The sequence below is a fragment of the Rattus rattus genome, chromosome 15, assembly GCF_011064425.1.
Source record: "Rattus rattus isolate New Zealand chromosome 15, Rrattus_CSIRO_v1, whole genome shotgun sequence".
Lineage (NCBI taxonomy): Eukaryota > Metazoa > Chordata > Mammalia > Rodentia > Muridae > Rattus > Rattus rattus.
The window spans coordinates 18,619,333-18,641,688 of NC_046168.1; the positions used below are offsets into that span (position 1 = coordinate 18,619,333).

The 22,356-nt window shown below is 38.7% G+C and overlaps 1 protein-coding gene across 2 annotated transcripts in view; it reads right to left on the reverse strand.

The window, feature by feature from the left end:
- The window catches only part of Kiaa1328 (KIAA1328 ortholog), a 287,235-nt gene that overhangs the window by 213,693 nt on the left and 51,186 nt on the right, over positions 1-22,356 (reverse strand). The gene's annotated exons all lie outside the window — the stretch shown is intronic.

Consider the following 22,356-nt stretch of genomic DNA (forward strand, 5'->3'; position numbering starts at 1 on the left):
CTCATAGAAGATACTATAGAAAACGTTGACGCAAACATCAAAGATAATGTAAAACACAAAAAGCTCCTAACACAAAACATCCAGGAAATCCAGGATACAATGAGAAGATCAATCCTAAGAATAATAGGTTTAGAAGAAAGTGAAGATTCCCAACTCAAAGGGCCAGTAAATGTCTTCAACAGAATTGTAGAAGAAAACTTTCCTAACCTAAAGAAAGAGAAGCCCATAAACATACAAGAAGCCTAAAGAACTCCAAATAGATTGGACCAGAAAAGAAATTCCTCCCATGACATAATAGTCAAAACACCAAATGCACAAAACAAAGAAAGAATATTAAAAAGCAGTAAGGGAAAAAGGTCAAGTAACATATAAAGGCAGACTTACCAGAATTAAACCAGACTTATCAACAGAGACTATGAAAGCAGATGTCATACAGACCCTAAGAGAACACAAATGCTAGCCCAGGTACTATATCAAGCAAAATTCTCAATTAACATAAATGGAGAAACCAAGATATTCCATAACAAAACTAAATTTACACAGTATCTTCACACAAATCCAGCCCTAAAAAAAAATAATAGATGGAAACCTCCAACATAAGGAGGAAAACCACACCCTAGAAAAAGCAAGAAAGTAATCTCCTTGCGAGGAAACCAAAAGAAGAGAGACACAAACTTAATTTCACCTTTAACAACAAAAATAACAGGAAAAAACAATCACTATTCTTTAATATCTCTTAACATCAATGGACTCAATTCCCCAATAAACAGACATAGACTAACAGACTGGATACATAAAGAAGACCCAGCATTTTGCTGCATACAGGAAACATACCTCAGTGACAAAGACAGACAATACCTCACAGTAAAGGCTGAAAACAATTTCCAAGCAAATGGTCCCAAAAAACAAGCTGGAATAGCCATTCTAATATTGAAAAAAATCGACTTTCAACCAAAAGTCATCAAAAAAGATAAGGAAGGACACTTCATATTCATCAAAGGAAAAATCCACCAAGATGAATTCTCAATCCTAAATATCTATGCTCCAAATGCAAGGGCACCTACATTCAAAAAAGAAACCTTACTAAAGCTCAAAGCACACATTGTACCTCACACAATAATAGTAGATTTTAATACCCCACTCTCATCAATGGGCAGATCATGGAAGCATAAATTAAACAGAGACATAGAGAAGCTAACAGAAATTATGAACCAAATGGATTTAACAGATATTTACAGAACATTCTATCCTAAAGCAAAAGGATATACCTTCTTCTCAGCACCTCATGATATCTTCTCCAAAATTAACCATATATATAATCTGTCACAAAACATGCCTCAACAGATACAAGACGATTGAACTAATCCCATGCATCCTATCAGATCACCACAGACTAAGGCTGGTCTTCAATAACAACAACAACAGAAAGCCCACATATACATGGAAGTTGAACACTGCTCTACTCAATGATAACTTGGTCAAGGAAGAAATAAAGAAATGAATAAATTTTCAGAATTTATTGAAAATGAAGGCACAACATACCAAAACTTGTAATACACAATGAAAGCAGTGCAAAGAGGAAAACTCATAGTTCCGAGTGCCACCAAAGAGAAACTGAAGAGAGCATACCTTAGAACCTAAAAGCTCTAGAACAAAAAGAAGCATATACACATAAGAGGAGTAGAAGGCAGGAAATAATCAAACTCAGGGCTGAAATTAACCAAGTAAAACAAAAAGAACTATACAGAGACAGATGTTGAGAGAACGAGGAGGAAGGAGAGAAAATGGCGTCCTAGGATTACAGTACCTATAGCCAGGGGCAGCCTGGCATGGTTGCAGTGCTTACACTGCCCAGACAACTCAAGGATATGCACCCAGGCATATGGGCAACAAAGTTATGGAACCTAGGATGGCGTGTTGATGTCAGCTATACCCAGGTTCAGAGCACTGCCACTGAAGGGCAGACTGTATATGCAACTTTGAAAGCTGGAGACTGGCAGTGTCCCAATCAGGAAGGTGGAAACCAGAACTTCACCTCGAGAACAGAATGCAACCAATGTAAAGCCCTTAAGCCCCAGGGCTTCCACCCACAATCCTTTCTACCTCCAGGTGGTGATCATGGCCGAGGAGGCCCTGGTGGCATGCGAGGAGGAAGAGGTGGACTCATGGACTGTGGCGGTCCTGGAGGAATGTTCAGAGGTGGCATGTAGAAGAATGCTAAACGACCCATTCCTATCACCCTGTACTAAGCTTAAGTCCACATGGATCAAGGACCTCCACATCAAAACAGATACACTCAAACTAATAGGAGAAAAACTGGGGAAGAGCCTTGAACACATGGGCACTGGGGAAAATCTCCTGAGCAAAACACTGATGGCTTATGCTCTAAGATTAAGAATCAATAAACGGGACCTCATAAAATTGCAAAGCTTCTGTAAGGCAAAGAACACTGTCATTAGGACAAAACAGCAACCAACTGATTGGGAAAAGATCTTTACCTACATCTGATAGAGGGCTAATATCCAAAATATACAAAGAACTCAAGAAGTTAGATTCCAGAAAGCCATATAACCCTATTATAGATGGGGTACAGAGATAAACAAAGAATTCTCAGATGAGGAATATTGAATGGCTGAGAAGTACCTAAAGAAATATTCAACATCATTTGTCATCAGCGAAATAAAGATCAAAGCAACCCTGAGATCCTACATCACACAAGTCAGAATAGCTAAGGTCAAAAACTCAGGTGACAACAGATGCTGGTGAGGATGAGGAGAAAGATGAATACTCTTCCATTTTTGGTGGGATTGCAAACTGGTACAACCACTCTGGAAATCAGCCTGGCAGTTCCTCAGAAAATTGGACAATGAACTTCCTGAGGATCCAGCTATACCTCTCCTAGGAATATACCCAAATGATGCTCCAAGAAAGACACATGCTCCACTATGTTCATAGCAGTCTTATTTATAATATCCTTCAACAGAGGCATGAATACAGGAAATGTATCTATACAATGGAGTGCTACTCTGCTGTCAAAAACAATGACTTCATGAAATTCATAGGAAACATGGAATGAACTAGAAAATATCATTGTGAATGAAGTAACCCAATCAATCAAACAAACAAACAAACAAAAAATACATGGTATGCACTCACTGATAAGTGGATATTAGCTCAAAAGCTCGAATTACCAAGATACAATCCACAGACCATATGAAGATCAAGAAGAATGACGAAGAAGTGTGTATGCTTCAGTCTTTATTAAAAGGGTGAATAAAAATATTCATAGGAGAGTATAGTTTGGAACAGAGATTGAAGGAATGGCCATTCAGAGCCTGCCCCACCTGGGGATACAGCCCATATGTATACAGCCACCAAAATTAGATAATATTGATGAAGTCAAGAAGTTTATGCTCACAGGAGCCTGATATAGCTGTCTCCTGAGAGGTTAAACCAGAGCATGTCAAATAAAGAGGGGAATGCTAGCAGCAAATAATTGAACTGACAACAGGTTCCCTGTTGGACGAATTAGAGAAAGGATTAAAGGAGCAACTTATAAGAACAAAAATACCAACCAACTAGAGCTCCCAGGGACTAAGCCACTACCCAAAGACTACACATGGACAGACCCATGGCTTTAGCTGCATTTGTAGCAGAGGATGGCCTTGTTGGGCACCAATGGGAGGAAAAGTCCTTGGTCCTGCCAAGGCTGGACCCCCAGTGTAGGGGAATGTCAGGGATGGAGGCTGGAAGGGGGAGTGTTTGGGGAGGGGGAAGTCCTTTATAGAAGAAGGGGAGGGAGATGGGATAACGGGCTTGTGGCCCAGAAACCGTGAAAGGGAAAAATATTTGACATGTAAATAAAACATATCCAATAAAAAAATAGAACTACAAGAAAACAAAAACAAACATGTGAAGGAATTGAACAAAGCCGACTGAGATCTAAAAGTAGAAAAGAAACAATAAAGAAATCACAAAAAAAAGAGACAACCCCAGAGATAGAAAACCTAGGAAAGAGATCAGGAGTTATATATGCAAGCATCAACAACAAAACACAAAAAATAGAAGAGAGAATTTCGGGTGCAGAAGACACTAGAAAACATTGACACAACAGTCAAAGAAATGCAAAATGCAAAAAACTCCTAACCCAAAACCTCCAGGAAATCCAGGATATAATGAGCAAACCAAAGGATAATAGGTATAAAAGAGAGTGAAGATTTCTAAATTAAAGGGCCAGTAAATAGCTTCAACAAAATTATACGAGAAAACTTTCCTAATCTAAAGAAAGAGATGCCCATAAACATACAAGAAACCTACAGAACTTCAAATAGACTGGATGAGAAAAGAAACTCCTTCCGTCATATAACAATCAAAACACCAAATGCACAAAACAAACAAAGAATATTAAAAGCAGTATGTGGAAAAAGGTAAAGTAACATAAAGGCAGACTGGTAAGAATTACACCAGATTTCTCATCAGAGACTATAAAAAGCCAGAAGATCCCAGACAAATGATATAGACCCTAAGAGAACACAAATGCCAGCCCGGCTACTATATCCAGCAAAACTCTCAATTAACATAGATGGAAACACCAAGATATTCCATAACAAAACCAAATTTACACAATATCTTTACACAAATCCATCCCTACAAAGGATCATAGATGGAAAACTCCAACACAAGGAGGGAAATTACACCCTAGAAAAAGTAAGAAAGTAATCTTTCAACAAGCCCAAAAGAAGATAGGCACAAAAACATAATTTCACCTCTAACAACAAAAATAACAGGAAGCAACAATCACTTTTCCTTAATATCTCCACATCAATGGACTCAATTTTCCAATAAAAAGGTACAGACTAAGTGATTGGATATGTAAACAGGACCCAGTATATTGCTGCATACAGGAAACACACCTCAGTGACAAAGACAGATACTACCTCAGAGTAAAAGGCTGGAAAACAATTTTCCAAGCAAATTGTCCCAAGAAACAAGCTGGAGTAGCCATTCTAATATTGAATAAAACTGTCTTTCAACCAAAAGTTATCAAAAAAGCCAAGGAATGACACTTCATACACATCAAGGGAAAAAAATCTACCCAGATGAACTTTCAATTCTGAACATCTATTCTCCAAATGCAAAGGCAGCCACCTTCATAAAAGAAACTGTACTAAAGTTCAAAGCACACATAGCACTTTGTACAATAATAATGGAAAACTTCAATATCCTACTCTCATTAATGGACAGATCATGGAAACAGAAACTAAACACAGACACATTGAAACTAACCAAAGTTATAAACCGAATGGATTTAACACCTATCTATAAAACATTTCATCCTAAAACAAAAGAATATAACCTCTTCTCAGCATTTCATAGTACCTTCTCTAAAATTCATCACATAATTGGTCAAAACAGGCCTCAACAGATACAAGAAGATTGAAATAACCCCTTGCATCCTATCAGATCATCATGTACTAGGTCTGGTTTTCAATAACAAGAACAACAAAAAGCCCTCATACAAATGGAGGCTGAAAACACTCTACTCAACGATAACTTGGTCAAGGATGAAGTAAAGAAAGAAATTAAAGATTTTTCAGAATTTAATGAAAATGAAGGGACAACATACCAAAACATATGGGACACAATGAAAGCAGTGCTAAGAGGAAAACTCAGCTCAGAGTGCCTTCAAAAAGAAATGGAGAGAGCATACACTGGCAGCTTGACAGCACACCAGAAAGCTCTACAACGGAAGGAAGCAAACACCCAAGAGGAGTAGAAGGCAGGAAATAATCAAACTCAGAACTGAATTCAACCACGTAGAAACAAAAAGAACTATACAAAGAATCAACAAAACCAGGAGCTGGTTATTTGAGAAAATCAACAAGATAAACCCTTAGCCAGATTAACCAGAGGGCACAGACAGTGTATCCAAATTAACAAAATCAGAAATGGAAAGGAAGACATAACAACAGAATCTGAGGAAATTTAAAAAAAATCATCAGATCCTACTACAAAAGCCTATATTCAATAAAACTGGAAAATCTGGAGAAAATGAATAATTTTCTAGACAGATACTAGGTACCAAAGTTAAATCAGGATCAGATAAACTAAACAGTCCCATAACCCCTAAAGAAATAGAAGCAGTCATTAAAAGTCTCCCAATCACTCCAACCTCATAGGTAGCAGTGAATAGCCTAGTAAGAGCACCAGTGGAAGGGGATCCCTTGGTCCTGCCAAGACTGAACCCCCAGTGAACGTGATTGTTGGGGGGAGGGCGGTAATGGGGGGAGTATGGGGAGGGGAAGCCTATATAGAAGGGGAGGGGGAAGGTTTAGGTGGATGTTGGCCTGGAAACCAGGAAGGGGAATAATAATCGAAATGTAAATAAGAAATACTCAAGTTAATAAAGATTAAAAAGAAAAAGTCTCCCAATCAAAACAAACCCAGGACCAGATGGATTTAGTGCAGAATTCTATCAGACTTTCAAAGAAGACCTAACAGCAATACTCCTCAAACTATTCAACAAAATTGAAACGGAAGGAATACTGACCAATTTGTTCTATGAAGCCACAATTACCTATATATCTAAACCACACAAAGACCCAACAAAGAAAGAGAACTTCAGACCAATCTTCCTTATGAATATCAACGCAAAAGTACTCAGTAAAATTCTCCCAAACTGAATCCAAGAACACATGAAAACAATCATCCATCATGATCAAGTAAGCTTGATCTCAGGGAGTCAGGGATGGATCAATATACAGAAATCTATCAACATAATCCACTATATAAACAAACTCAAAGAAAAAAACCACATCATCATTTTATTAGATGCTGAGAAAGCATTTGACAAAATTCAACACCACTTCATGATAAAAGTTTGGGAAAGATCAGGAATTCTAAGCCCATACCTAAACATAGTAAAAATAATATACAGCAAACCAGTAGCCAACATCAAACTAAATGGAGAAGAACTTGAATCAATCCCACCAAAACCAAGGACTAGACAAGGCTGCCCACTCTCTTCCTACCTATTCAATATAGTTCTCGAAGTCCTAGCCAGAATAATCAGACAACAAAAGGAGGTCAAAGGGATACAAATTGGAAAGGAAGAAGTCAAAATACCATTATTTGCAGATAATATGTTAGTATACTTAAATGACCCCAAAAGTTCCACCAGAGAACTACTAAGCATAATAAACACCTTCAGCAAAGTGGCTGGGTATAAAATTAACTCAAACAAATCAATAGACTTCCTCTACACAAAAAATAAACAGGCTGAGAAAGAAATGAGAGAAATGACACCCTTCACAACAGTCACAAATAATATAAAATACCTTAGTGTGACTCTAACCAAGCAAGTGAAATATCTGTATGATAAGAACTTCAAGTCTCTGAAGAAGAAAAATGAAGATCTCCAAAGATGGAAAGACCTCCGGTGTTCATGGATTGGCAGGATTAACGTAGTGAAAATGGCCGTCTTGCCAAAAGCAATCAACAAATTCAATGCAATTCCCATCAAAATTCCAACTCAATTCTTCAGAGTTAGAGAAATTTGCAAATTCATTTAGAATAACAAAAAACCCAGGATAGTGAACACTATCCTTAACAATAAATGAACTTCTGAGGGAATCACCATCTCTGACCTAAAGCTGTATTACAGAGAAATAGTGATTAAAAACTGTATGGTATTGGTATGGGACAGGCAGTGGAAAGAACTGAAGACCCAGATAGGAACCCACACACTTATGGTCAGTTGATCTTTGACAAAGGAGCTAAAATGATCCAATGGAAAAAAAGACAGTATTTTCAACAAATGGTGCTAGTTCAACTGGAGGTCAGCATGTAGAAGAATGCAAGTTGATCCATTCTTATCACCCTGTACAAAGCTTAAGTCCAAGTGGATCAAGGACCTCCACATCAAACCAGACACACTCAAACTAACAGTAGAGAAAGTGGGGAAGTTCCTCAAACACATGATCACAGGGGAAATTTTTCTGAATGGCTTATGCTCTAAGATTAAGAATCGACTAATGGAAACTTACAAAATTGTAAAGCTTCTGTAAGGCAAAGGACACTGTCAATAGAAAAAAAATGGCAGCCAACAGATTAGCAATCCTACATCACACAGAGGACTAATATCCAACAGAAACAAAGAACTCAAGAAGTTAGACTCCAGAGAGCCAAATAACCCTCTTAATAAATGAGCTACAGAGCTAAACAAAGAATTCTCAGCTGAGGAATATGGAATAGCTGAGAAGCACCTAAAGAAATGTTCAACATCCTTAGTCATCAGGGAAATAAAAATCTGAACCACCCTGAGATTTCACCTCACACCAGTCAGAATGGTTAAGATCAAAAATTCAGGTGACAGAGGATCCTGGCAAGGATGTGGAGAAAGAGGAACATTCCTCCATTGTTGGTCGGATTGCAAACTGGTACAATCACTCTGGAAATCAATCTGGTAGTTCCTCATAAAATTGGACATTGCACTACCTGAGGACCCGGCTACACCACTCCTGGGCATATACCCAAAAGATGCTCCAACATACAACAAAGACACGTGCTCCACTATATTCACAGCAGTCTTATTTATAATAGCCAGAAGCTTAAAAGAACCCAGATGGCCACAACAGAGGAATGGATTCAGAAAATGTGGTACATCTACACAATGAAGTAGTACTCAGCTACTAAAAACAATGACTTCATGAAATTCTCAGGCAAATGGATGGAATTAGAAAATATCATTGTGAGTGGGGTAACCCAATTACAAAAGAACACACATGGTATGCACTCACTGAGAAGTGAATATTAGCCCAAAATCTCAGAATATCCAAGATACAATTTACAGACCATATGAAGCTCACAAACAACAAAATCTGGATTCTTCAGTTCTTCTTAGAAGGGGGAACAAAATATAGGTGGTAGAGGGCAGAAGGGACTTGGGAGGATGAGAGGAAGCAGAGGGAGAAAGAAGGGGACAGATCAGGTATGGGAGGAAACAGGGATTATAAACAGAGGGTCAGGAATTTGAACAGAGGTATGTAGCAATAAGGGATTGGGAGCTGGGGGTAACCAACAACAAGTCCCATATGCAGGGAAAGCAAGAGGCTCCCAGTACCCAATGGAGATGACATTAGCTGAAATGCCCAATAAAGGGGAGGGAGAACCTGTAGAGACCATATCCAGGGGTTTGGTAAGACTCCAGATAGGGGGACAGGGCCACGCACTCATCTCCAAATTTTCAACCCAGAATGGCTCCTGTCTAAAAAAAATACAGGGACAAAGTATGGAGCAGAGACCAATGGAAAGGCCATCCAGAGATTGCCCCACAGGGGATCCAACCCATATACAGACACCAAATCCAGACATGATTTCGGATGCCAAGAAGTGCTTGCTGACAGACCCTGTTAGAGTTGTCTCCTGAGAGGCTCTGTCAGAGCCTGGCAAATACCAAGGCAGATGCTCACAGCCAACCATTGGATTGAGCAGGGGACCCGAACGAAAGAGTCAGAAAAAGGACTGAAGGAGCTGAAGGGGTTTGTAACCCTGTAGAAAAAAACAACAATATCAACCAACCAGATCCCCCAGCGCTCCCAGGGACTAAACCACCAACCAATGAGTACACAGGGAGGGACCCATGGCTCCAGCCGCATATGTTGCAGAGGATGGCCTTGACAGGCATCAGTGGGAGGAGAGGCCCTTGGTCCTGTGAAGGCTTGATGCCCCAGTTTAAGGGAATGCCAGGACGGTGAGGTGGGGGTGGGTGGGTAGGTGAGCACCCTTATAGCAGGGGAAGAGTGGATGGGATAGGCGGTTTCTGGAGGAGAAGCAGGGAAATAGAATAACATTTGAAATATAAATACATAAAATATCAAGTAATAAAAAAAGGGGGGAAAAGGCATTTTAGGCATCCACAACCCATTTTGCAGCAATTAATTGTTTGATTTATGGCATTCTTTGTTCTGTAAAATTATAAAACTTCACGAACATTTATACAGATGTTTCCACCTTGGAAAGCAGAATTTAGATTAACCTAAATCTATGTTCGTGGCCCATGGTCACTTAAATTTGGCTCTAGCAAAAACTGTCTCTTATTTTGCATCAACATCATCAAGAAAATAAAAAATTTAAACAATAATTCAACAAATACAAAGTACCATGAAAAACTGTCAAAACTACAGATACGCAAAGGCTTCATGTTTCAGAATTCTCTGTCACAAAATATATTTAATGTGGTTAATTAAATATATATATATATACACACACGCACACACACACAGAGAGAGAGAGAGAGAGAGAGAGAAACAGCACAAAATATGGGGCCTCAGGAAGTTAGTGAGAACAAAACACAAAGAAATAGATATTATCAACAAAAACAAAAAGATAGGAAGAGAATAAAATAATCAAAATATTCCTAGTAAAGCTAAAAAGTTTCACCAGTACCAACATCTAAATTTGCAGACTTGAGCTAGCAAACGATTTTTTAGAAGGATGAATAGAAAGTACCATGACAGTCATCACAATGATATATACATATATGTAGATATAAATATATAGAGAGGGACATATAGGTAGGTAGATAGACAGATAGACATAGATAGATAAGATATAAATAATGGGGAATACCTCAATTTATATGTCATTATGAATATTTAATGTTTCTGTTTATAAAAATAATTAATACATGATTTTATACAACTGTAATTTTGCTTCCCAATATATATTCACACCTGACATACTGTCTCCCCCAAGGTAGTTTGTAATACATGGTCAACTTAAGACATAAAAATTATTTTGTTGGTTTTAGACAGTTATAAATTACAAAAATAATGAAAAGTTATTATCTTAAGAACAATTTGGCTCTTAATTCAACCAAGAAGTAAACTGCTCCATGAGGAGAACACAATTATGTTTCAGACATTCCTTTTTGGAAGCATATTTTGAAAGCGAAGAAAAACTTGGGGATTTACTCCAAGTTAGTTAGTTAAACTTAATGTAATAAAAAAATCTATTTAATCCCTCAAATACTGTACTTCTCCAACTTTATGCATTTAAATTTTAAAACAGGGAATGGAAAAATCCCCTGAAAGAAGACACAAACTACTAGAACTTAAGAAGAAAGAGATAAACTGACAGGAAAGAAGTTTGTGGTTAAAAAGGTTTCCATCTGAAAGAAGGGAAAACTCATTCTAGGGTCAGAATTTTAACAAAAATTTAAGGGAAAAGACTAAAATGTGTCCTACAGCAATGAGCCTCTAATGAGAGACTTTCTAATAGCAATTAACATGGAGACCCACGGGTGGGGCCTCCTGCTCTGCAGAGCAGTTTAACTCCCAAGAACACTTGGGACTTACAGAGTACAAACAAACAAACAAACAAACAAACAAACACCATGAAGTTAGGTAAGAGAGACAGTGGAGATCAATCTAGGAGGAGCTACAGGAGAGAGGAGTGAGTACAACTAAAATGCATTCTAAGGAATATGCAAAGAATTAATATGGATGCTGTTTTAAAAATAATCTTACACCCAGGAGCCGGAAAAATTATATACAAACTGAGCAGGACCCCGTTGAAGGAATCAGAGAATTGGAAAGGAAGCTTGAAGGGACTTGAGACTCCAAGTACAACAATGCAAAAAGGAAATACCTTATCAAACATTCATGTCAATGAATATCATTACTCCCAGTAAAAAAAATCACACAAGGGCATAATGAAAGAAAAAAGAATTCAGAATTAATATGTCTTTTAAGGTGAAAATTAACCAACTCTAGCGACATATAAATGGATTATATATCAATAAGGGTCAGTTCAGGACTGCAAAGCTGGGTATACAGATCACTTCATCTAACAATACTGCTCAATTAAACAGTTGACACTGAAAAAGCTTTTTAGCAAAAGTCAGTATTCTTTGTGACTGAAGAAAGCAAGCAAGTGAGCAAGAAAGGAAAAAGAGAAAGAAAGAAAATCAGCAAATCAGGAAAGAAAGAAACTCCCCTAATCACTCCTTCGATGTCACAAAAATGTTTATTTTTATTGAAAGTTAATAAAGGACATCTAGGTAGAACAGCAAAAATGAGTTAATGGCCAGAGACTAAATAGTGTCCTATTACAATATGAAAGAAAGGGAGGACGGCCTACAGCACCAATTCCATTCATCCACGTAGTACAAGTTCTCATCCCTGCAATATAGTGAGAAAAAGAAATGAAACTTTATCGATTGTGAAAAAAAGAAGAAACCCATCCTTTTCAGAAAACCTTAAATGCCTATTTGAAAAATGTCAAATTATGCATAAAAATTCAATTACAATAAAATATTGTTTTAAGGGTTTTTCAGTAAACATTTTAAAGAACAAATCAATGCTTGTGAAAATACTGTTGAAGAAAACCATGCATTAATTTGATCTTGAGGTATTGAATTAACATTTAAAAACTTTAGAACCTTTACACTACTTTAGCTTATTTACATCCAACTTCATTTTTAAAGAAACCTTCTATAACATACTTTAAACATTGTCATTGTTACTATAAAATTTAGCAAACAATTCTAAGAGCTAACTTTAAATGAAAGCTCAGATTATCTAAAACACAGAGAGCATGGTACCTTAGATATCTAAGGTATATACACAGGTAAAGTACATCAATAGTTTGTTTTCTTAACTAAATCTAAATTACTTTTCAAAGTTTAAGTTACTATATTAGGTACCTTGAATTAATTGCTTACTTGCTTTCCTTCCTTCTTTCTTCCTTCCTTCCTTCCTTCCTTCCTTCCTTTCTTAGGAAAAGCAGTTACGTTTTCTTAGTGTTTTGAGGTAGCCACAGCCAGCTCAGGCACCCAGAGCAGGTGCAGTCTGGCCTCTGTGGTGGTCTCAGTAAGAACGCTCCTCAGGGGCTCATGGAGTTGAATGCTTAGTCACTAGGGAGTGGACTGTCCGAAAGGATTGGAAGAGTTAGGAGGTGTGGCTTTGTTGGAGAAGGGTGACACTGAGGGTGGACTTTGAGGTTTCATAAGTCCGTGCCAGGGTTAATCTTCCTGCTTACTGATCAGAATGTAGCTCTCAGCTACCTGTCCAACACGATGCCTGCTGCCACAATGCTCCCCCACCATGGTAACGGCCTATAAAACGGTAAGCAAGGTCCCAAATAAATGCTGTCTCTCATAAGAATTGCCTTGGTCATAGAGTCTCTTTACAGCAATATTACAGTAACTAAGACTACATTTATGACCTTATTTTTAAACTAAACCTAGTGAAGAATAATCTTTAAAATGTTATGATTCAACATACTAAGATAATAGGTAAACTATAAGATGTCTATGTAAGCTTTAAAGTAGTTTTAAAAGACAATTTTAAAAAAAACATGTAGGGTTTTCTCTTACAAAGGCCTAACTAATATTTTGAAAAATCTGTTTGTTCTTTTATTTGTTTTTGGAAAAGCAGTAGGGGTAGTTAAGTAGATAGGTAGGTAAGCAGGCAGGCAGGTGGGTGAGTAGATGAATGATAGATGGATTGACTGATATTCTCTTCAATCCAATCATCATCCTACCAAGCTTTTTGAAGATATCATCAAGCTTATTCTAAATTAACATGAAAAATAAGAACAGTCAAAGGAATTCTGCAAAGAAGGAATAAAGTTGAAAGATTTGTATTATAGGCTTTAATACTTGCCATAAAGCCAGTTATCTACTGGATTAGTAAAGAAATTAACAGAACACTACGGGTTAAAAACAGTCCCACACAACACAGTGACATAATTCTGACAACTGGCCAAAGATAATACAATGATTTGCCTATATGTTGACTATAAGAAATGTACTTTGAGTGTTAAAATATAACTCTTTAAGAAATTATAGAGTAGAGTAAGATTTTCCATGCTAACAGTACTCAAAAGAAGCTAAAGTAGTCAATAAATCTTAGAAAATGCAGATTTCAATGCAAGAACTATCCCTTGGGGTAAATAAGGCCACTGCACAATGATAAAGGAGCCAATTCATTAGACAGAAATAACGGTCTCCAGGTTCCATGCATTTGAAAACATACCTTCCAAATGAATGAAGCAACATCAGTTACACCGCAAAGATATACACACAAACGCACAATCAGACGCAGAAATTTCAATATCTTTTTCTCAGTAAATGATAGAACCATTTAGATATTAGAAAAAAGTGAATACACAGACAAAAGCTTTGGACCAGACATTTAACACTTGAGGCATAATCAACTGAACGGCACAGAATACAGCTCCCTGTTGTATTGTATTATCCAACATCACATTTGAAAGTGAGAGCTTAGAAAAAGGAAGGGCTGGGCATGGTGATCTGAAGTATAACCCCTGCACTGGGGAAGCTGGGGCGGAACGGTCACAAGTTTAAGGGGTAAACAACAGGACCTAGTTTCAAAACAAACAAACAAAAAACAAAAAAAAAAAAACCAGAAAAGAACAAATATACATTTTCCTACTGCCCATATCTCTAATAATAAAACATCTCTAACTTCAAGAAGCTTGCACAAATAGCTCTTTACTGTATAGCTCACTGGGGGACCTTGTTTCAATGAAGACAATGGAAAAGAATCGCCCAAGGTCTTGCACCTTTAGCAATGCCCATGTGATGCTCGCGAGGTTCACATTAAGTCTAGGAGGTGAATCAGAGGATCCAAAAGGTGAGAGGAAAAGAACAACACGTCAGGTGTTTGCACTACTACACAGGGGAAACAGAAACGATGTGGGGCTATTCCACTGTATGCAGTCACCGTGCAAAGGCTTACGATCATCTCCGTTAACTGTCACAGCCAGAATGCTGAAGAACATACTGCTATTTTCATTACTCAGGGAAGGAATTAGAATGTAAGGACATAGTAAAGTTTTCTATCTAGCTGTCATAGCAGAATACAAGAGGTATGAACTTTCTTTGGAAAAGTCCCAACATTTTTCAAAAAAAAATTACATTAATTTGAGATTTCCTTTTCTTTTATTAGATTTTTTATTTACATTTTAAGTTTATTCCCTTTCCTGGTTTCCCCTCCAGAAACACACTATCCCTTCCCCACTCCCCCTGCTTCTATGAGGGTCCTCCCTCACCCACCCACTCCCTCCCACCTCCCCACCCTGACACTCCCCTACACTGGGGCATCGAGCCTTGACAGGAGCAAGGACCTCTCCGCCCATTGATGTCCAACAAGGCTATCCTCTGCTACATTTGCAGATGGAGCCATAGGTCCATCCCTGTGTACTCTTGAGATTTCCTTTTGAGTCCCCTCTCTCTTTTCCCTCTATTAAACTGTAAGCATTTTGTGGGATGATGTCATTATGTAGGTGAAGGCAGGTACAGATAGAATGAGGCCTGTCATTGGACAAGAAGGAAGGATGGGTGGGAGAAAAGTTTTAGAGAGGAGGAGACTGGAGAGAGAGGCAGCTAAGAGAAAACGGAGACGGGTGTTAAGATTCCTCTCTGCACTTTTACAGGTTGTTATGAATGTTCTTAAGGGATGGATGTGTACAGGGCTTTGTTTGTCTAGGTGGGCAATTATATATTGTCAATTGGATCAGAGGTTATTGTGTTGTGCGTTCTTTCATGTAGTGATTTAATTGTGTTCAAGAGTGTGGTGCCTGGAGATGGTGGGCCACCACAGAATTGAGAAGTGTATATGTGGCATGGTGACAACCTGCCTTGAGAATTAGACAGGTAGAGAGACTGTTGTCAGGCTCAGAGTAGCCATCAACAGTGTGATGTGGGATGGAGCAAAGTGGGTGAGAGGCTTTGCTGACTGAGGTGAAGACATCAAACATGAAGTGAGGCCACGCAGTGCCGACTCCAGTACTGGTTAAAAGAAACCTCCTTTTTATAATTTTACAGCAACACATTTTCATTAAACATCTTTTGGATGACTGTTCTGTTGATGTTTAGGAGATGCTAATTTTACCTTAAGTATAATATAATTAATCACACAAACTACATCCAAAAGATCTGAAATTCTTAAACTTTCACTGATGGCAAATGATATCAATTTTCATTTATTTTGCTATCCAAGCAAAGATTAAATGAAAACAGAATTATGCCACAAATTGATTTCAAGAATTAAGTAATGTCTGATACTATCTTCAAATATTCCACACTGGACATATATCTGTTTAATAAATCAGAAAGAAATAACTGAAGAGTTTTAACTAAACAATTTAATTATCAAGACGTATATGAGCTCTCTTCTAATATTCTCAAAGATTAGCACCAGACAGAATTAAGGAAAAAAAGTAACCTATAAACTTGCAAATATCTCTAAATGAAAATTTCTACCATAGCTAATGTTGGGAAAATAAAGCAAATATGTGCAGTGGGAAATCAATATCTGAACGAAAGCTTCCTTACCAGGCGCTACATATAGACCAGTTCCAAGAGTCCTCGCAGCCTTGTAGAACGGGGGAGCTCAGGCCTCATGATCAAGTCCCTGAGTAGTTCTATCACCTCTCAAAAGGAGGTGCTAAGTCTGTTCCCCAAGCCAGAACAAAGAAAATAAATATAACTCGACATTCAAACTCCTCTCAACTGACTGGTGTACAGCTAATCTCTAACACTGCTTAGAATTTTGAACTTCAAAAACTACACAGAAGCTGTTCTGAAACCTAACTTCGAACTCTCTTCTCCTCTGAGGTTGGATTGGAAAGTCCTGGAATACTTGATCTCCTTTGCTGTGGCACTGAGCACTAGAGGTGAATTAGCAGAATACCCTGCAGTACTGAATGGGAATACTACATTTTGATTTTATTGTTAAATTCTTTGCAGAAAAGGAAGATGTGTGTATAGGAGGGAGAGATGTTTTGGTGACAGGGAAATGTTTCTCTTCCTCTGTAGCAACCTACCCTTTACATCAGCAATAAACTTGGTGCTATAGGAAGCTTGAAAGGAGCTGAAAACACTGTCCTAGAAAGGTAGTCTGGATTTTCAGATTAAAATTAAACTTTTAAGACTTCCTTTGCCACTGGGGGCGGGGAGAGAGGGGCTCCGGACATTCAGCTCAGCCCGCCCGTCTTTGCAGGCAAGTGCGTCTGTTTCATCCCCCACACTGCAGGATATGACGCCTGAAGTGGGAACAGATCTGCTGATGGGGACTACTTTTCCTTAGACTCCTGCCTGCCCGATACTTTAAATATACCTCAAATTTTGTAATTGTGCGAATTACTAGTTTTAAACTTATTTTAAAAGATCATATAGAAAGTTCATGAACAAGCTTGGTTAAAAATGAGTCATTTGAAACTAACCATTGAGCAGTTTCTGTACCATTCTTATTCTATTTCTTTCTCACAGTTCCCTAAAGAATAGAAGTCCTTACAAAAACCTCAGTTGCCTCTTGACCTGTTAAGCCAAATCACATTCCTATCCAAACAATCCTTGCATGCTGTATCACTTTCGGGCTATAGCAGTTCTGAATTATTTTTAGCAGGTAATTTGGGGCAAGAACTCTTCTCATTGCTGCGTCTTGCTCTGTCTTGCAAGACTGCCAACCTGGCGTTTCTGCAGAGTCAGCTCCAGAACTGCAGGTTCCCTGAGTGCCAACAACAGAATGCTGCTCCAGATGTCAGAATACAGGGAAAGATGATGCTGGACCAACCCAGAAAGTCTAGTGGCTTCAATGACCATCCCCTATCATAAACGCTCAAACAGCCCAAACAACTGTGCAACTGAACGCCTAACAGTTTTCAGCCAATTGGCTGACAGCACTCACACAGATGCTGACTGTACACAGAGATAACCAATTGGCAAGGACTCTGTCCACAGAGCCCCCTCTGTCTCCTGCTACTTCCCTGACATGCTTCCCACCCCCTGACTCACTGTTTCAACACTTCATAAATGCACCAGAGGCGAAGATGCCTACAGCATCAATGGAACAGCTTCAGCCAGAAAGTTTACAACCCAGGAACAAAACCACAGACAGCACTTTAAAAGCTAACACTGTGACCTGAAGGATTCAAAAGTGTGGCAAAACCTACATCTCAAGATCAACATTTCAGAAGCAGAACTCTAAATATTCATAAGCTCAAGAGTTTTATTAAGACTTATCTCCATGCAAGACAACAGAGCTAACCCAGTCAGGTAGATAGCTTTCACAATAGAGCATTCTGAAGAGACAACCAGATTATAACATTTAACCCTAAAGTTTTATTTCATCAACATTTATATAGAGATGGACTCTATATCAAAAAGTGCAGATTTTTTAAAATTTCCTCTGCAATTTGGGAGGATGGGAAAACATGCCTGATTTGTATATTAAAGCACAGGCATCTGTCCTACTGATGATATTCTAGGGAAGCACATTAGCATAAAATTTAACGATGTCAAATAAGTGGATGTGAAATAGGGACTGCGTAAAGACACTATTTCCAAGGCTGACAGAAACATCACTGTTTAGAAATGCAAATGAAACCATTATGTTCAATAATTATATGAAAATATGAACAGTTCAGCATGTTTTCCAGCCCTGATGGCGGTTAATGGGATGTACGCTTATGTAAATAACTACTATTAAAGCTAATGCTGAAAAAAACTAATAAATTCATACTAAAGCAACTGATTTAGTATGCTTTTAAACCCCAGCAGTGCTCACTTATTAGAAAAGAGTGCGTTATTATGTTTAGAACTCATTACTGCTACGAGTCACTGCAACTCCATCAATTACCATGCATTAATGAAAATGGGACACATACAAAAAAAATTATTGCCTCTCAGCAGTTTTCTTTAAAGACAAAATCTAGGGGTATTACCACCGTGGGGCCTTCTAGGGAACATATCCACGTGACAATCTTTATTGTTAAAACAATATTCAAAACATTGTCACCCTAGGGCATTTTGTTGGGAAGACCGCAAGAACCTTACTGCAAAATTCTTAATATTTTACAAGACTGACCATTTCAACATCAGTGAGAGAATTTTAATATTTGAATTGCATTTTTAAGACCTTCACTAAGTGTATTTTTAACACATGGCTCTGGTCCTTCTTTCAGAGGGAGTCTAAGAAATAAAAATATATGGTGGTAATTTTAACAGTGTGGACAATAGATGGCTTCGTTCCAAGACACTGTCTGTTTTAACAGATAAATTCCAGCCGGTCCTACATTATGTCTCAGTGAATGCCGTGCAACCACAAGATTGGATTTTTAAGAATAAACCACCTTACACTTCATTCTTGGCAACAAGCTGGGCTGTCTTATAATATGTTAAATATTTAACATAAGATAGTAAGGACCTGGAAAATTCTCACTCTTTAAAATTTTGACTTAGCTGGAGCCAAATAGTAAAGAAAATGCTGACACAGTGAGAATTGGAGAGCAGGGATGTCTTTGCTTTCACTCCCCTGCCAACTGTAGTATTTTATTCTCTTCCTCCAAATGTAATTTAACTGACCCTTCATCCTTTTCTAGTAGATAGGAAAACAAAACCTTTCAGAAACTATTAAATGTAAAATACAATTGCTAGACCTCAGACATAGTCTCGCTATATAAACTAAGTATGTGTTTACTTAAAAAATGTAGCTCCCACATGAATTCAATAGTTTATACTTTTCATCTCTCATGTTTATTGATTAGAGAATCTTTTATTGTATTTAGATCTATCACCAGGTGATGCAGAGTGCCAGATGAGGCCGCTTTAGTAGTAAAGTGTACGTTGCTCTCAGGAGTCAAAGAACACTGCCTTAGCAAGTCCTTCACATAACAGGCACAACTGACACCAAGTACTGACGCCTGCATTACAGTCCCAGTCTGCCACAGCACACAGGACAGAAGCTAGGCCTGACAGAAGCACACAGTAAGTACATCTAACGTGCTATGAGTAATTGACATCCACTCACAATTTTATAACAGAAGACAACTGAGGAACAGCAGGAAACTTGAAGAAACAAAAGAGTGGGTCAAAAGGGTGTTACCATAGACAGTGTCAAACTCAAGGGGGAATGTGCATTCCTCCCTATGACGCAGAAGGAGACACGGATGTTCTCTCAGTCCTAGCTATTTAACCTACAACTGGAGTACTGCAACAGGAAAAGGAAGTGGAAGACAGAGTAAAAAGCCAATTGTTTTTATTTGCAGATTGACATGGTTCCATATACAAAAGTACTAGAATAAAAACAATTTACAAAGCTTAAATCTATACAACAAATATATAGAAGTCAACTGTATTTCTAAATTTAACAATAAAACATTACAACAAAATTAAATCAGAGACACTTCCAGTGTTTGGCCAGAGTCCCGGACCAGCGGACGATCCCTGCCTTCAGCAGCTCTCTGCTCCCAGGCCCCCTGGAGGGGAGTTCTTGCCGCCTGGTCGGGCGGGCTCTCCTGAGGCAGCAGAGCGGAGGAGACCACCAACGCTGCCCACCTCTGCCCACATCCCTGGCCCAGGAGGAAACTGTATACGGCCTCTGGGTACCCGTAGAGGAGGGCCCAGGAGCAGCAGATCCACTGCGTCTGAGACACCGCACCTGAAGGGACCAACCGGATAAACAGTTCTCTGCACCCAAATCCCGTGGGAGGGAGAGCTAAACCTTCAGAGAGGCGGACACGCCTGGGAAACCAGAAGAGACTGCACGCTGCACACAGTACTGACCCCAGAGGAAAACAAAAGCTATCTGGAACCCTGGTGCACGGAACCTCCCGGAAGGGGCGGCGCAGATCTTCCTGGCTGCTGAGGCCGTGGAGAGCTCATAGGCAACACCCCGCTAGCAAACTTGAGCCTGGGGACCACAGGTAAGACAAACTTTTCTGCTACAAACGACTTGCCTGGTGAACTCAAGACACAGGCTCACAGGAACAGCTGAAGACCTGTAGAGAAGAAAAACTACGCGCCCGAAAACAGAACACTCTGTCCCCATAACTGGCTGAAAGAAAACAGGAAAACAGGTCTACAGCACTCCTGAAACACAGGCTTATAAGACAGTCTAGCCACTGTCAGAAATAGCAGAACAAAGTAACACTAGAGATAATCTGATGGCGAGAGGCAAGCGCAGGAACCCAAGCAACAGAAACCAAGACTACATGGCATCATCGGAGCCCAATTCTCCCACCAAAGCAAACACAGAATATCCAAACACACCAGAAAAGCAAGATCTAGTCTCAAAATCATATTTGATCATGATGTTGGAGGACTTCAAGAAAGACATGAAGAACTCCCTTAGAGAAACACAGGAAAACATAAACAAACAAGTAGAAGCCACAGAGAGGAATCGTAAAAAATTCCTAAAAAGAATTCCAGAAAACATAAATAAACAAGTAGAAGCCCATAGAGGAGTCACAAAAATCCCTGAAAGAATTCCAGGAAAACACAATCAAACAGTTGAAGGAATTAAAAATGGAAATAGAAGCAATCAAGAAAGAACACATGGAAACAACCCTGGATATAGAAAACCAAAAGAAGAGACAAGGAGCTGTAGATACAAGCATCACCAACAGAATACAAGAGATGGAAGAGAGAATCTCAGGAGCAGAAGATTCCATAGAAATCATTGACTCAACTGTCAAAGATAATGTAAAGCGGAAAAAGCTACTGGTCCAAAACATACAGGAAATCCAGGACTCAATGAGAAGATCAAACCTAAGGATAATAGGTATAGAAGAGAGTGAAGACCCCAGCTCAAAGGACCAGTAAATATCTTCAACAAAATCATAGAAGAAAACTTCCCAACCTAAAAAAGAGATACCCATAGGCATACAAGAAGCCTACAGAACTCCAAATAGATTGGACCAGAAAAGAAACACCTCCCGTCACATAATAGTCAAAACACCAAAAACAAAAATAAAGAAAGAATATTAAAAGCAGTAAGGAAAAAGGTCAAGTAAATATAAAGGCAGACCTATCAGAATCACACCAGACTTTTCGCCAGAAACTATGAAGGCCAGAAGATCCTGGACTGATGTCATACAGGCCCTAAGAGAACACAAATGCCAGACCAGGTTACTGTATCCTGCAAAACTCTCAATCAACATAGATGGAGAAACCAAGATATTCCATGACAAAACCAAATTTACACAATATCTTTCTACAAATCCAGCACTACAAAGGATAATAAATGGTAAAGCCCAACATAAGGAGGCAAGCTATACCCTAGAAGAAGCAAGAAACTAATCGTCTTGGCAACAAAACAAAGAGAAGAAAAGCACACAAACATAACCTCACATCCAAATATGAATACAACAGGAAGCAATAATCACTATTCCTTAATATCTCTCAACATCAATGGCCTCAACTCCCCAATAAAAAGACATAGATTAACAAACTGGATACGCAACGAGGACCCTGCATTCTGCTGCCTACAGGAAACACACCTCAGTGACAAAGACAGACACTACCTCAGAGTGAAAGGCTGGGAAACA